The sequence below is a fragment of the Aptenodytes forsteri genome, unplaced genomic scaffold, assembly GCF_000699145.1.
Source record: "Aptenodytes forsteri isolate BGI_AS27 unplaced genomic scaffold, ASM69914v1 Scaffold183, whole genome shotgun sequence".
Lineage (NCBI taxonomy): Eukaryota > Metazoa > Chordata > Aves > Sphenisciformes > Spheniscidae > Aptenodytes > Aptenodytes forsteri.
The window spans coordinates 1766989-1780813 of record NW_008795918.1 but is presented as its reverse complement, the minus strand read 5'-3'; the positions used below and the strand labels follow the sequence as shown (position 1 = coordinate 1780813).

At 39.2% G+C, this 13825-nt stretch overlaps 1 pseudogene; it reads left to right on the top strand.

Annotated features, from left to right (window-relative positions):
- Positions 1-13825, top strand: part of LOC103903501 — a 45064-nt pseudogene that overhangs the window by 8930 nt on the left and 22309 nt on the right.

Genomic DNA, 13825 nt, shown 5'->3' with positions numbered 1-13825 from the left:
GTAGAGCATGGAAAACTAAAAAGTCCTTGGCTAGTGTAAGCACTACCTAGCAACAACTAAAACATCGGTGCGTTATCAACTTTGTTCTCATCCTAAATCCAAAACACTGTACCAGCTACTAGAAAGGAAATTAACTCTATCCCTGCCGAAACCAGGACACTAGGATATGTCAATCTCTTTTCCTATTCAATATACTTGAGACCTGTTGCGATCTGGTCTGATAAGATTTTTAATTCTGAAAATAAATCAGTGAGGCAGAAAAAACTAACCAGTGCTGGTAACATGGCATATTCAGAGTCTCCTTTCATGTAAGCTCCTGAAAGCTCAGAAGATGCATAGCCTCAGCAGAAAAAATACATTTATAAACAAGTAGAAAAAGCTAATTTTTATTGTGTGCTGTCGGTATTCAGTTCTTGCAGTGCTTATGCAAGGGTGGAGAGGCTCTCCATAAGCAGAAAAGAAGTCTTTCTGATCAGATGGACTGCTACATTGTTTGTTGTCACGTCAAACTCTGCCAGAAAGCTCCTTAACAGGCACAGTTTATGAAAAGAACATAACTATACCATCCAGCACTGCAGTTTCCCACAGTAGACATTTCACGCAATGTGGCTGCTACACATTTGCTATGACCAGTTTCAGGAAATACTGCAAGATCTTTCTTGAGGCTTGATGTATTTCAAGCAAAGGCTTGAGAGTCATTAGTATGATAATCTCCTGTCTTTAGAGTAGATTGTGAATAGGTATAACAAAACTAAACATTAAAAATCAATTTGGGCATCTTGAATTTTTGAATGCAACTCAACCTATAAAGTGTCAAAACTTAATGTCATCTCAGGAAAGAATCTCATCTGTTGACAAAGACTTGCAAATTACTCTGAAAATATGCATTCTTCTTTTTTTCCCCCAATTTCTTTGCAGATTCATTCAGGCATTTACAATCCAGAAGAATTCCCACTCATGGATCCAACACAGGAATTTATATTTTCTCCTGAGCTAATGGTAGGCCTTATTGGCTTTTGTTATCATGCAAGCATGACTGAGTTCCTGCAGGTGTTGAAAACATGATGTTTTTGTTAAGCCGAAAGATCTATCCTCAGATAAACAGAAAAGATCAGTTTTAGTCAAACATAATGAGGCATTTCAATGTGTTTAATCTATATGTTGCCATTATTACAACTAGCTCATATTTTCAAAAAAGAAATTGTTTGCCTCTCCAGAACCAAAACCGTGTTTCCAGACTTTTCCCAAAAGCACTCCTTACTGAGAACCATTTCATTTTGGACCAGTTGGCCTTTTTTGTGGAATATAGCATTTTCTTTGAAAGTTCCCAAATGAGCTTCTCCATCTTTTCTGTCTTGTGATTCTCTGTTGAATTCAAGTGACCACAGGACCCATTGTTTCTTTCCAACTGGTACATAGACCCTGGCAACCTGAGACTGGACTTACACGTGGGAAATGCTGCAGGTCCACAGGAAAGGCAAAGGACTTGGAGAGGAAAGAAGAGGGTTTATTGCAGTAGTTATTGGAAAGTCACAGAAGGATAGATGGAAACTCTAAAGGAGGAGGCGTAAAGTGCCCATGATCTGCAGAGAGAGGCAAGAGAAGAGAGCTGTGAAAATGATAGTGCAGGATTTACCCAGACCAGACTGAGTAGAATCCAAGCAGGCAGGTCCAGGCTGGTTTTTTAATCCTCACTCGTGTTTCAACAGCTTCTTGTGAAATTCCTTATTTGCACTCCTTTTGCAAATATTCATGGGCACTTCTTGCTGTTATTACACAGCCACCTCAGAGGCACAAAAGTTCATTTGAGTTCTGGGAAAGCATGGCATGGTTCTTTGATTTGTAACTGCATTACAGAGTGCTTTTTGCTGCAAGGCAGTTGGCTCTGTAAACATTTGTCATAGAGTACAAGTTCCTTGTTTAATGATTGCCTCTCAGTGCAGAACATGCACAGTAAGGCATAAGCTCCTTTATGAAATCATGAAGTGGAAGGCAGATTTGCCTTTCTGCTACTTGACCTGCCTTTGAGAGACTCATGCTTTAAGCATGCAAGTATTAAGTGGACATTTTGCAACTCTTATACTTGGATTAAAGATCTTGGCTAAACTACTGCTGGCTCAAAAAGCTGTTCAGCCAGAAAGGACGTGCTGTCATCTGTTCTACATGTTCAGGCTGAGTTGCCAGGAGGAGTGAACTGCTTCTCCAGGCGACACAAGGTCTTTAACATGACCTTGATTGATTATGCTGAGCTTGTTCAAATCCCATTGGAGTCTGTTTCAAGCTCTCAGTAGATTTAAACCTGTTGGGCGTTAAGCTCCGTGTTTAGAAATTAAACCTGCTTGGTGAATATGCTTTAAATGTCTGTAGTACTGGAAAAAGCACGTGAAATGCAGCTGTGACGATATCTAGGCAGTAATATTTAGTGACAGATTCTTCTATGGCAGGAGGGGTGCCCACACCACTAAGATTATGACTGGTTCCACAGACACATAGCTCTTTTTTTGTGTTTCAGGCATGTGTTTTACCTAGAAGGCAAGTCCATAGTTGCAACAGTTTTCTGGCTTGTCCACTGATCTGTTTGTTCATTGCATTTCTCAGTGATTGCTTTTGCATATTTTGAAACCATGATTCCACATGGCACTTGTCAAATATGAAAAGAACATACATGGTATTCTCAGGGGAAAAAAAGGATATATTTAGTCTTGTAAGACAGGAGGTGCCTGAAAAATGCTTTGATTAAACAAAAATGTAAACACCGATCAACCATCCCAAGGAGACAATATTTCTGAAAAGATTAGTCCTTGCAGACAAATGGGAAAGTAGGTACTTTAATTTTAAAAAACATTTTACATATTGTAGAAACCAGTCTGGGTCTAGTACAGTAGATACAAGACACTCAGCAAATGGGGATGCAGTGATCCTCCCCGACTAAGAGAATACACTTCTTGCATTCTGTCACATATGAGTGTCACAGTGAGATTTTGGCATCCTGATTTCCCACAAAGTCCAATCACCTTGCTTTATTTTTTACATCATATACAAAGGGTGTCTTGCAGAATCATCAGAGCAGGAGAAAGGAAAACATAAGGCTAATCCTCTCCTACCACTCATTTAGTGTGTCTCTTACCAAGTCATTTAGTTGGTTCTCATCTCAATTTCTCGAGCAATAATATAGTTACAATAAAAGCTCAGCATTGTACAGTACTTCAGGAACATCAGATGAAAAGCCCCATTAATGTCTCACTGTCTATCATGACACAGTGTCCTAGTTGTCAATATGGTGGTTTATATTGACATTAGTCAAAATTACCAAATCTTTGTCTTTTCCACCATAGAGAATGGCTCGAGAGCAGCAAAGAACAACTCTGATTTTCCAGGACAAGAAAAAAACATGGATTTCTCCCACTAGCCTGAAGGAGCTTCTGGAGCTGAAAGCCAAGTATCCAAAGGCAGCCCAGGTTGTGGGGAACACCAGTGTGGGTATGGAAGGACAAAAGATCTTTTGACACAGGGATTATATTATGCAGTAGGCACATAATCTTGCATTTTATCTTCTGGGGATCCTAAATGCATTCTCTCACCACAATGATTATGCTTCAATATTTAGGCCAATGTCATTTCCTCTGATTTTTTTCAGCATGTCAATAACTAGATTAGGACTAGTATCACCATCGCCTGAGCCCAGGATGCCTAACTTCTCCCAGTAACCTCAGAGAGACAATTTGTGTGAATAAGGAAGGACTCACTCATGCTGATGAGAGCCAAACACTTCACATCCACGTTAGCTTGAGCATCACAAAATAAATAATGCTCATGAAAAGGGCACAGTAACCCCATATGCCATGATATTCAGGTACTGGCTAGTTTCTGCATATTATGGATGTTGGGGGTTTTACTTTTATAAATTGTCAGTATACTTTTTTTTGAGTGAGTAATCAGTCAGGAGGAATTTGGTAAGAATATTTCCTTCACTGTTGGGACAGTAAAGGCACAGATCAAAAGAGAACCCTTTGGGTCTTCTAATTATCTGTACATTGCCCAGTAAAGGGCATGGCATTTGTTTAGTAATATACCCCCATGATGCAGTACTTGGCAAAGATCTTAAGTCTAAAAACTTCAAGTCCCTTCACATCAAGGGAAAGCTCTCTGTTGTCATCAGATCAGGCTCTAAAACAGTTACTGCACAGCAAAGAGGACTACCATAGAAAGCCTGAGGTTTACAATAGAGAGAGGTCACCAGATAATCTAGTTACTACATCTATAAACGAGTTTGGGAATAGTCTTTTTTAAAGACATTGCACAAGAAGAGAACGAGGGAATTATGTAGCTCATATAGAAAGGTGGAATGAGTAGCTAGAAACATGATAAAGCAGGTGTAAAATTATGTATAGCTCTGAGGTGAGAAGTAAAATCTGAATGTGATATACGAAAGGACCAGAAACCAGTCCAGAGGAACAAGGAGCCAGAGTCAGGAAAGAGTATATTGGACTTTGGACTTCAGATCAGCCTTTGGACTGCAGAAAGAAGCAGATGAAGTGGACCTGGTAAAAGCAGTAAAATGTGATATTCAAGATGCTGCACAACAAAAAACCATGAGACTTTGAAACTACTTAGTTACAATGGTTTTGAACTTTTCAGTCTCTGTGTCAAGGAATATGGTTAATTCTTTAAACAGATCTCCAATCCTACTATCGTTCTTTGCCTTTCAGGACACAAAAAAAATTGCCATGGTGTCTATCATCCAATCATTCTCCATCCTGTTAGGATTCCAGAAATGCATGTTGTGAGTAGCACAAATGATGGTAAGTCTCCAAGTTACCTCTACTGATGGTACAAACAATGGTGACTGAATTAACTTGGGTTTTGTATTTTGAAACCAGAAGCAATAAGAACTGTGTAGTCTCATTGGTGCGGAATGTTTTGGGTTTTTTCTCTCTGTAGCAGTCATTTCACTACACCTTTTAACCAGTATGTTAGCTCACCTATGGTCTGGAGATGATGGATGGTGACAGACAATTTATGAAACCGTTCTGTGAAAATATATTTGTTCAAATCTCAAATTTCTGCAGACAGCAAACACAGAGGAAGGCCCTAAGTCCGCCTTATTTTTTTTGTTTTCACTGGTCATGAGCCTTTCTATCACAACCATTGATCTAACAAAGTCTGCAGAACGTTGATTAAGCTAGGGCTAGATTTTTAACACAAAATATTCAGACATAAATTTCGAATCCAAAACATCACAAGATTTTCTTTGGAGTGGCTGGGCTGGATTCTCAGTTAATAGAAATTATCACAGATGCACTGACATGAAAAGGGCTGTGCTAATGTCCATCAGTCGAGAATCCAGTCTGGTAGGCACATCACCTCCATGGGTGGAGGCATTACACCTGTAGCAAAAGAATGAAATGCAGCATCTTCCCTATGGGAAATAAAGCTATTAAAAATCAGAGAAATTAACATTTTATTACAGTTGCCTCTTTCTCTCCTTATGTTCACCTAGCTGATTTACAGCAGCTACTGAATTATAAACATTTTCAAATTATTATGCTAATATCAGTTCAACTCTGCATTTAAGCAGATCCATCAATAAAAGATTACTTTAGAACACAGCCCATTTGTTCAGAAAAAATGCTACACAACACTTGAAGACTTCTCTGGAGGCTTACTCCAGTGTTCACTGAAGTCCATGGTAGTGGCTTCTCTGATAATACTGGAAGTGTGATCGAGTGTTTGCGGCTTGGTCTTGGAAGATTCCAATACATCCTTCATCCTAATGAGTCAACTGGTGTTCGTGTCTTTGGGGATACACAGCACAATAAAGGGATATGCATTGGTGTGTGCAAATACACAATGTATATTTGTCAGGTATGTGTGTATACTAGGAACCATTGCTGAATAAGCAAATAGTATCTGCACTTCTTATTGCATGTAATATAAAATGCATCTTACTATCATTTCTCTTTGTCTTCCTGCTGACAAGAGCTGTGTACAAAAGTAAATCTTTAGAGGCCTTATCAGCTATATATTGCATTTATATTGTAACACTATGCTTTCACTGTTTAAACTCATTTGATCTCAGGGCTAGTAATAGGGGCTGCCTGCTGCTTGGCCCAGCTCAGAGACATCCAGATGGAGGCAGTCCCAAAACGTCCAGAGGAGAAAACAAAGATCTACCAAGCTCTCTTGCAGCACCTGAGAACTCTAGCTGGAGAACAGATCAGGAGCATGGCGGTATGTATTCAGCAGTGACAGTAAATAAGCCAACATTACAGACATATCTGTGTGAATGTCACTTACAAATATATGGAGACAAGCTGGGTGAGGCTGGGATCATGCCTTGTAATGCTAAATAGCTAATACCGTCACAAAAGTTGTATGAAATAACCAGGAGTTCTACGCTAGTTAGCAGGGGCAAATACCCAGAGAACTGTAACCAGATAAACTCCTGGTATCCTTGCCCACTGGCTGAGCAGAGAACTGAAAGCGGCTGAGCAAAGAAGAAAAGCGGGGTTCTCTGATAAGGTACTGCACACCCTGCAGCCAATCATACTTTAGCTTGACTATCAATGCATAGCTGTTTACCCATCATGTATTAGGCATCTCTGATCTTGTCCCTGATTTTCCTTCAAAATTCCCTTACCTCAATACCTTGTATTTCTTCCTTTAATTAGGGGAATGGCCATCTTTTAGGAGGGCGGGGGGCAGAAAGGTAAACCTGGTCTCTCTCAAAGAGATGATATGAGACAGGACTTTTGAAGGAACAATAAATTAAATCACATTAAAAAGTACAAATGTAGCACTTCAGATAAGATTGAGCAAAACAAGAACAAGTTCTTCCAACAGGCCTTTTAAGTGAACAAAATGAGGTTATGATACAGATCCCTGTTACACATAAGAAGGGCAAGCCTAAAAATAACCTCATTGTTTGTTAATGTCTTTAGGAGGACACATTGTAAGCAGGGGATCTACCTGGGGCTTGAACCCAAGTTTATCAGTTGGCAAATCTGTCCTCAGCTTGGCATCAGGAGATAGGCTTTGGACTCCCTGCCAAATATCTTTGCTGGATGGGCAGAACACTGCAACAGAGCATATGGCTATAGGTAATAGTTTTCAAATGAAACACTACTGGGCATCTCCTAGATGAATTAGAATGGTACATGTTGCTGAATGGAGGACAACATTATCCTGGTATTTGCCCATCATTTTAACTGGCAAAAAGTGTCTGCCAGTAGAAACACTGTCTTTCTGTTTCACAAGACAAAATGAAACAACATCTAGCAATCTCATGAACGCGAGGTGGGCAGGCCTGACAGGTAGAAAGGTCTCCTTTCTACACTGTCTTTGGCTATATTGCTCCATTTATCAGACAGGTTAGCTTTATCTTGTAACTCCACCACTGTTTGTTTTTATTGCTTATGTCTCTCTCATTTTAAGAAAAGCTCGTTCATTCTCTAGGGCCATGCACCTAGAAACTTCTCTGGAAGTCACTGGTACTTTTGTGCATATGTGTGTGTATACATGTGCATCATTTTTAAATAACACTTCTAGTAATCAAGCCCAAGCAAGTCCCACCCTTGTCACATAGAATCTGTGGGTACTTTGGAAAATCTTGGCAACAATTTCTACTGTCTTTGAACTAAAGATGTAGGGCTGATGAACAGGGCTGATTCTCCATCTCATTGCAGTGCTCGATAATTTCTTAAAAGCTTACTCTGCTTTAATGATTTAATGGTCTAAGAGCTTTTGAGCAGAAACAGAATAGCCATATTTAAACCTAAATCTCTGATTTTCTGAATATTATTAGCATTTGTAAGACATATTTTCTAGAAAGTATGAAAGACTCGGTATTTTATGTTATGGGGAACTATAGCATTCATATAGGGAAATATATTGCACTTATGTATCATAAAGGTTGGCCTTTCCACTCAAAGGATTTTGCAGTCTAAGGCTATACCCTGAATGGAGCTGACTGTACTAAGGCCATATTGGCCTTAATATATTCTTTTGCACAGATTCAATGAAATTTGAATCCGCAATGCAGAAATGTGTCCTTCTTGCTCCACATTCAATAACAGACTAGTTTTCTCCAACAAATGGTAAACGACAGATTCTTTTAAATGATCAGTTTCTTGCTGGCTGTGAGCATGCAGACATAAAGCCCAAAGAGGTCATTGTTTCTGTTCTCATCCCATAATCTATGAAGGTAAGACCCCAATGTTTCAGAGGTTTCATTCAGGTTCCAGTGTAGTTATTAGGAATATTTCCACTGTCTTCAGTGGGCATTGAAACATGCAGGTTACTACTGCTTTGGAAGTAGCTAAGAAAGCTCTGGCATCCCTCCATCACCTCTCCCACTTCTTCCAGCTGGCCATCATCTTCTGCTTCTTTGGGCCTCTTACGTTTTTTTCCCCCCCTCTTAAATGTGCACTTGTGCCCCTTCCAGACACAGAAATTTGGGCTGCCTGAATATTCCAGGAAAAATGCCATATTGTCACACAGTCTTCAGCAATAAAGCTCATTTCTGGCCTCTTGTCACTAACTAATTAGCAATTTACACTGAACAGTCCTAAGCTGTCGTTGCAACTACTTACAAAATAAGGTCCTAACTGCTGTGACCAAAGGTGGCAGCATGTGGCTTTAGGGGGTTAGGGGCAGTGGAAATGGTGTCATTGTTACTATGTTCTTAGATATCCCTCTAGTAGATGTGAGGAAAAGTACGGGGCAAGTAGAGGAAGACCCGACTACAAGCTAATATGTTGTGATTGAAGTCAATGAGGGATTGACCACAGGACTCTCTGCCAACCTTGACATCAGATGGTCAGTCCCCAGAGTAGCTGCCCACTGCAATACAGCATACTAAACATATGTGGCCTCATGCTGGAGGAGTGCTTCTGTCCATGAGAGGCTGGCCAGCCATGGCAGGTTTCCCATGAAAAATGACAAGATTCGCATGAGCTCAAAGCCTGCAAAAGCATAATCTATGTTGGCAGCAGCAACAGTGCTTCTGCTGCCCAGAAACTTTGAGCCTTAGTGGTGATTTGAGAGACAAACAGCCTGGAAGAGAAAATTAAGGAGGAATGGGTTAGTTCCTTCCACAAAGTAAAAGAAAAAAAGAAATCCCAACCTGCTTTGTCCCATGACAAGTTGTGCCACAGAACAAAAGTTATCACAGAGGGTATTTCAGAGTCTTGCCTTTCAGAGACAGTTGCACCTAAGAACAACAAAGGTGGAGACAACAAAATGAACAAAAGACAATAGCACTGCTGGCAAACTCAAAAGGTCACTTCGAAGAGCAGGAAAATTATCTGTCAGCCATCACATGAATAACATGTGAGATTGAGCAGCCTCACCACAGGAAATTAACACCATTTTTTGGGGAGGCTGCTTCTGCTGCTTGCTTTCATGTTGAATCACCTTTTTGATTAACTCTGCTGACACAACAAAAAGGTACGTGCACACTTTTTTGGCAAGACTTGACAACAGAAAGTGTAGATGGAAACCTGGCTGTCAGTTCTCCCTCTTGTTCCTGTCAGCTGCTGGCTTTTGGTTTTGGGTAGCTTGATGTGAACGTTGCTTCAGTGAAGCAATGTAAATCCTTTTGAGACGATTTTCCATCTCTGACAAAACTCACTGTTCAACATGAAATCCTGAGTTTTACATTTGTCATGAGAGTATCACATGTAGTGATACATGTAGTGACAGACCTGCTAACCCCTACTTTAAAAGTTCTGTGGCTGTCTGAATCTGAAGTTTCTTTCTGGGGCTACAGAAAGGGCACTTTATACACTTTCTTCAAAAGACTTATCTGTGCCTGATCATAAATGAAATTGCTATTATGTTTTCTTTTAAAATATGTGGATTTGTCTCCAGAACAAAATATTTCTGACAATAGAAAGCCCAGCTGTTTCTAGCACCTCCATCTGTAAATGCCGTTATTGTAGCATAAAATGTAGAATCTCTGAGTGCAAAATCTTGACAAAATCAGGCTCCTTAGCACAGTGGGGCTTCCATGTCCTGGAGAAGAAACCACTATTTTCTCATTCAATTTAAAGAACATACAAGCCATTCCACTATTTTCTCATTCAATTTAAAGAACATACCAGCCATATATGAAGTGGCCTGTACCAGGACTGCTTTTCCAGCACTCTGAAGTCATTAAACCGCTGATAAAATTTAAAATTTGGCAAGTTTTCTAACATGTAGATAACCTCAAATAATGTCCCCTCTTAGTGTGTCTGTTTATGATTAGCTTAGTACTTCAAGAAAAATAAAAAGTTTAACTGAAACAGTAATTCTAGCAAATGTTCTTTTAAAATGTTGCTTTCTTTGGACAATGGTAACACCTAAAATAGAAGGAATAATAGATTTGTTTTCTTTCAATCAATTTCTGCCATTGATGGAATTTTTTTTTTTAATTGGCATGAGATATGACTTTATTGGTTCTGAAGATGAAGTGTAAAAAGTTTATAAATGGCCTCCAAAGTTTTATTTTTAGAAACAAAAAAAATCTTATTAGGTACCTATTCATCCAGTATGTCGGAGACTGGTCTTTGTAGATCTAGGATGAAATTGCTAAAGAATATTCAGACAGTTTTAAGTAAGCAGTTCCATGCCTCCAGAAGCCAAACTCCCAGCAGGAGTAGGTCAGTATGGAGTTAAATTTGAGAGCTTATGTTTGCAGAAGTTCTGGAATCACACATCCTGCATCCATGTTCTGAAAATTTTCAAGTCTGGCAGTTTTTCAGTTGCAAGCGATCTGATTCTGAAATATTTTCAACAGCTCTGAATGCCATTAACAGACATATAGTATTTCTAATCTGGGGACAGAAGAGAATGATATGAACTACAAAAAATGAAAAAAACAGAAGCTCTTTTTGATGGTGAAAGGGGAACAACTATCCTCCTCTTTCTAATACAACCTTTCTTTCTACAACCATCTATCCATCTGAAAAAGGATCATATGGATGATGAAAGATTGTACTATATAAAAATCATCTGACTTTCTGAATTACGATTAACATGTTGTTTAGGTTTTATTTTTGCTGCAGGACACAATAGAACATAATTCATACATTACTGAAGAAAGGAAAACAGAAAAAGGAGGTATTGAGAAAGGATTCAAGTCTGCTGATGAAATCATAGAAGGTAGTTCATACCTGCAGTGCATCAGGCAAGCGAGGGGAATTGTGCTAGTTCAGAATCTATTTCCAGCTGGTGGCTGAATTTAAATTTCTGTTCTCTTCTCAAAAAAAAACTTATTCAGTTGATTTTTTTCCCCTTCACTGGGAATGGAGATGAAATGGTCACGTTTAAATGAAGCTTAGCTAACACCTGCTAGCTCATGTTGACTGAACTCTACCATTTCCTTGTCTTAGAACTCAGCTAACTAAAATGAAGTGCCCTAATCCTAGGACAAACATTACAGCTAAATAAGGCTTTGTTTATGGGTGTTAGCTAACTTAACTTATCCCATCTTAAGTTGACTGCTAATGCCAGAAACAAGGGGATCAGAGTAAATTGGTTTGGAATACCACTCCTACAGTCACCAAATTCACTGTCTTCAAATAGTAAACATGATCCAGTAGTCCCAGGGCACACTCTGTGCATAAGTATCAGACCTGTGTTTAAGAACTATCAATGAAGAATATTCCACAAGCTCCTATTGTAGTTAGTTCTAGAGTTTAACTGTCCTTATACATAGAATGCTTTTTTTCCTGATACCTAATCTAAATCTCCCTTCCTCCAAACTTTAAAGGTTCACCCTCTAAACAGAGTCCTCTCATCTTTTCCCCATAAGTCATGTCTGCTAACCTTTTTCATTGCCACTGCTCACTTCTCCATTATCTCTAATTTCACTACATCCAGCTTCAGTATGGTAATATTTCAGACTAGGTTTCACCAATGCCAAGTAGAGTCTCCCAGAAATTCTATGTAACTTTAGTATCACAGAATGAGATTAGGGTTGTTGTGGTGTTATCTATTGTGGATATACTGTCAAGTTATGCTCTTCTGTAATCCCTGCTTAGATCTTTTTCAATAGTGCTATCTAAAGTACCGGCACTTACCCGTACTGAACTTCATGCCATTGATTTTAGGCCATTTCTCCAATATAGAAAAATCACTTTCAAATCTGGACCTGTCCTTTAAAGGGCTTACAGCCCTTTCCAGTTTGATGTTATTTGTAGTTTACTCATTAGTTATTAAAGCAACCGTGGGGTAACATTAGACTCAGAAGAGACTCTTCTATGATTCTACATGCATCATCTTTGCAGCTTGACAGCCAGTCCTGCTGCTTTCTGAGTGCAGCTTTCAATCAGTTGTATCCCTGATTTATCTGGATTGTACTTCTCAACTTGCTTATGAGAGTAGTCTGTGGGACAGTGTAAAAAGACTTATTAAAATTAAGGTATATGATATCAAGCTATGTTTCTCTTAACATTGGCTTGGCCAGTCATGCAACATCTTCGCCGCTCCCCAGCCAGTCCTGCTGCTTTCTGAGTGCAGCTTTCAATCAGTTGTATCCCTGATTTATCTGGATTGTACTTCTCAACTTGCTTATGAGAGTAGTCTGTGGGACAGTGTAAAAAGACTTATTAAAATTAAGGTATATGATATCAAGCTATGTTTCTCTTAACATTGGCTTGGCCAGTTTTAATACTTCCCCTAAATCCGTGTTTCTAACACTTGAATGCAGCTCTGAAATTTGTTAGTGAGCACCTTATAAATGCTTAGACAACTCGTGTGCTTTTCTGATTGTCCTCTCATGACATAGATTATCACACCTACCTTCTGCTGTTATCACTCCTCAAATTTCTGCAGCTGAGTTTTTCTCTTCACTGAGTACTAACTACACATGAATTGACACTTGCTTGATCACAAGAGGGAATGTAGCAGACCATCATCCCCTTTTCCTTTTTTCAACATCAATTCTATCTGTATCATGTTTGAAAGAATGATCAGATTTATCTAAGTTGTTCTTGGAGACGACCAAGCATGAAGACTCTGCAGTCTCCCCAGGCAATTTTTTCCAGTGCTTCACCATTCCTGTCATTAGAAGGATTATCCTCATTGCTAACAGTTTGCTGCCATTTAAGTACTGCTGTGCTTCTTGTTCTCTCTACTGTGAGCACATAGCACAGACTATTCTCTTCCTCTTTGCAGCAGCCTTCCATGGATTTCAAGATTCTTGAAGTCTTCCTTCACTTTTTTGGGCTGAGCCCCCTCAGTTCTCTCATTCTCTCCATGTAGGTTCATGACCTCATGATTTTTTTTTTTCTCTTCTTTGGACTTCTTCCAACTGTTCCCCACTAAATGTCATGTCACCCTCTAGTGGCTTCAGTTCTTCTGCATGAACATGTGTTTCAGGAATAACTGCTAGGGAAATACTGTCAGACCCAAGTTAAGGTTACACAGAGAATTTACAGACTTAGCTTTTATGCTGTACTGTGCTGACAGATTTCCCTCTCTGTAAGGGAAATGGTACAAAAGTAAAGTGTTGGGTAGAAATGTGCAGAAAAAGTGTAATAGGAGAAGGGCATACTAATGGAAAGAGGATAAGAAAGGAAGAGGAGAGCTGTATTTTCCCTCACAGAATGATTCAGAAGAAGATATAATCCTGTTATAGCAGAAGAGATGTAAACTCCTAAAGAAGAAAAAGCATGAGATATTAAATTGATACTGATCTTATCCTGGGGGGGTGGGGAACTATACAAGGATTAAGTGATTGAATAATTTCCTCTCAGTAAACACAGGTCCCAGAAGGTGTAAACCTGAGATACAAAGAAATAAAAAATAAATGAAACCCTTTTTCTTCTGTGACAAAACT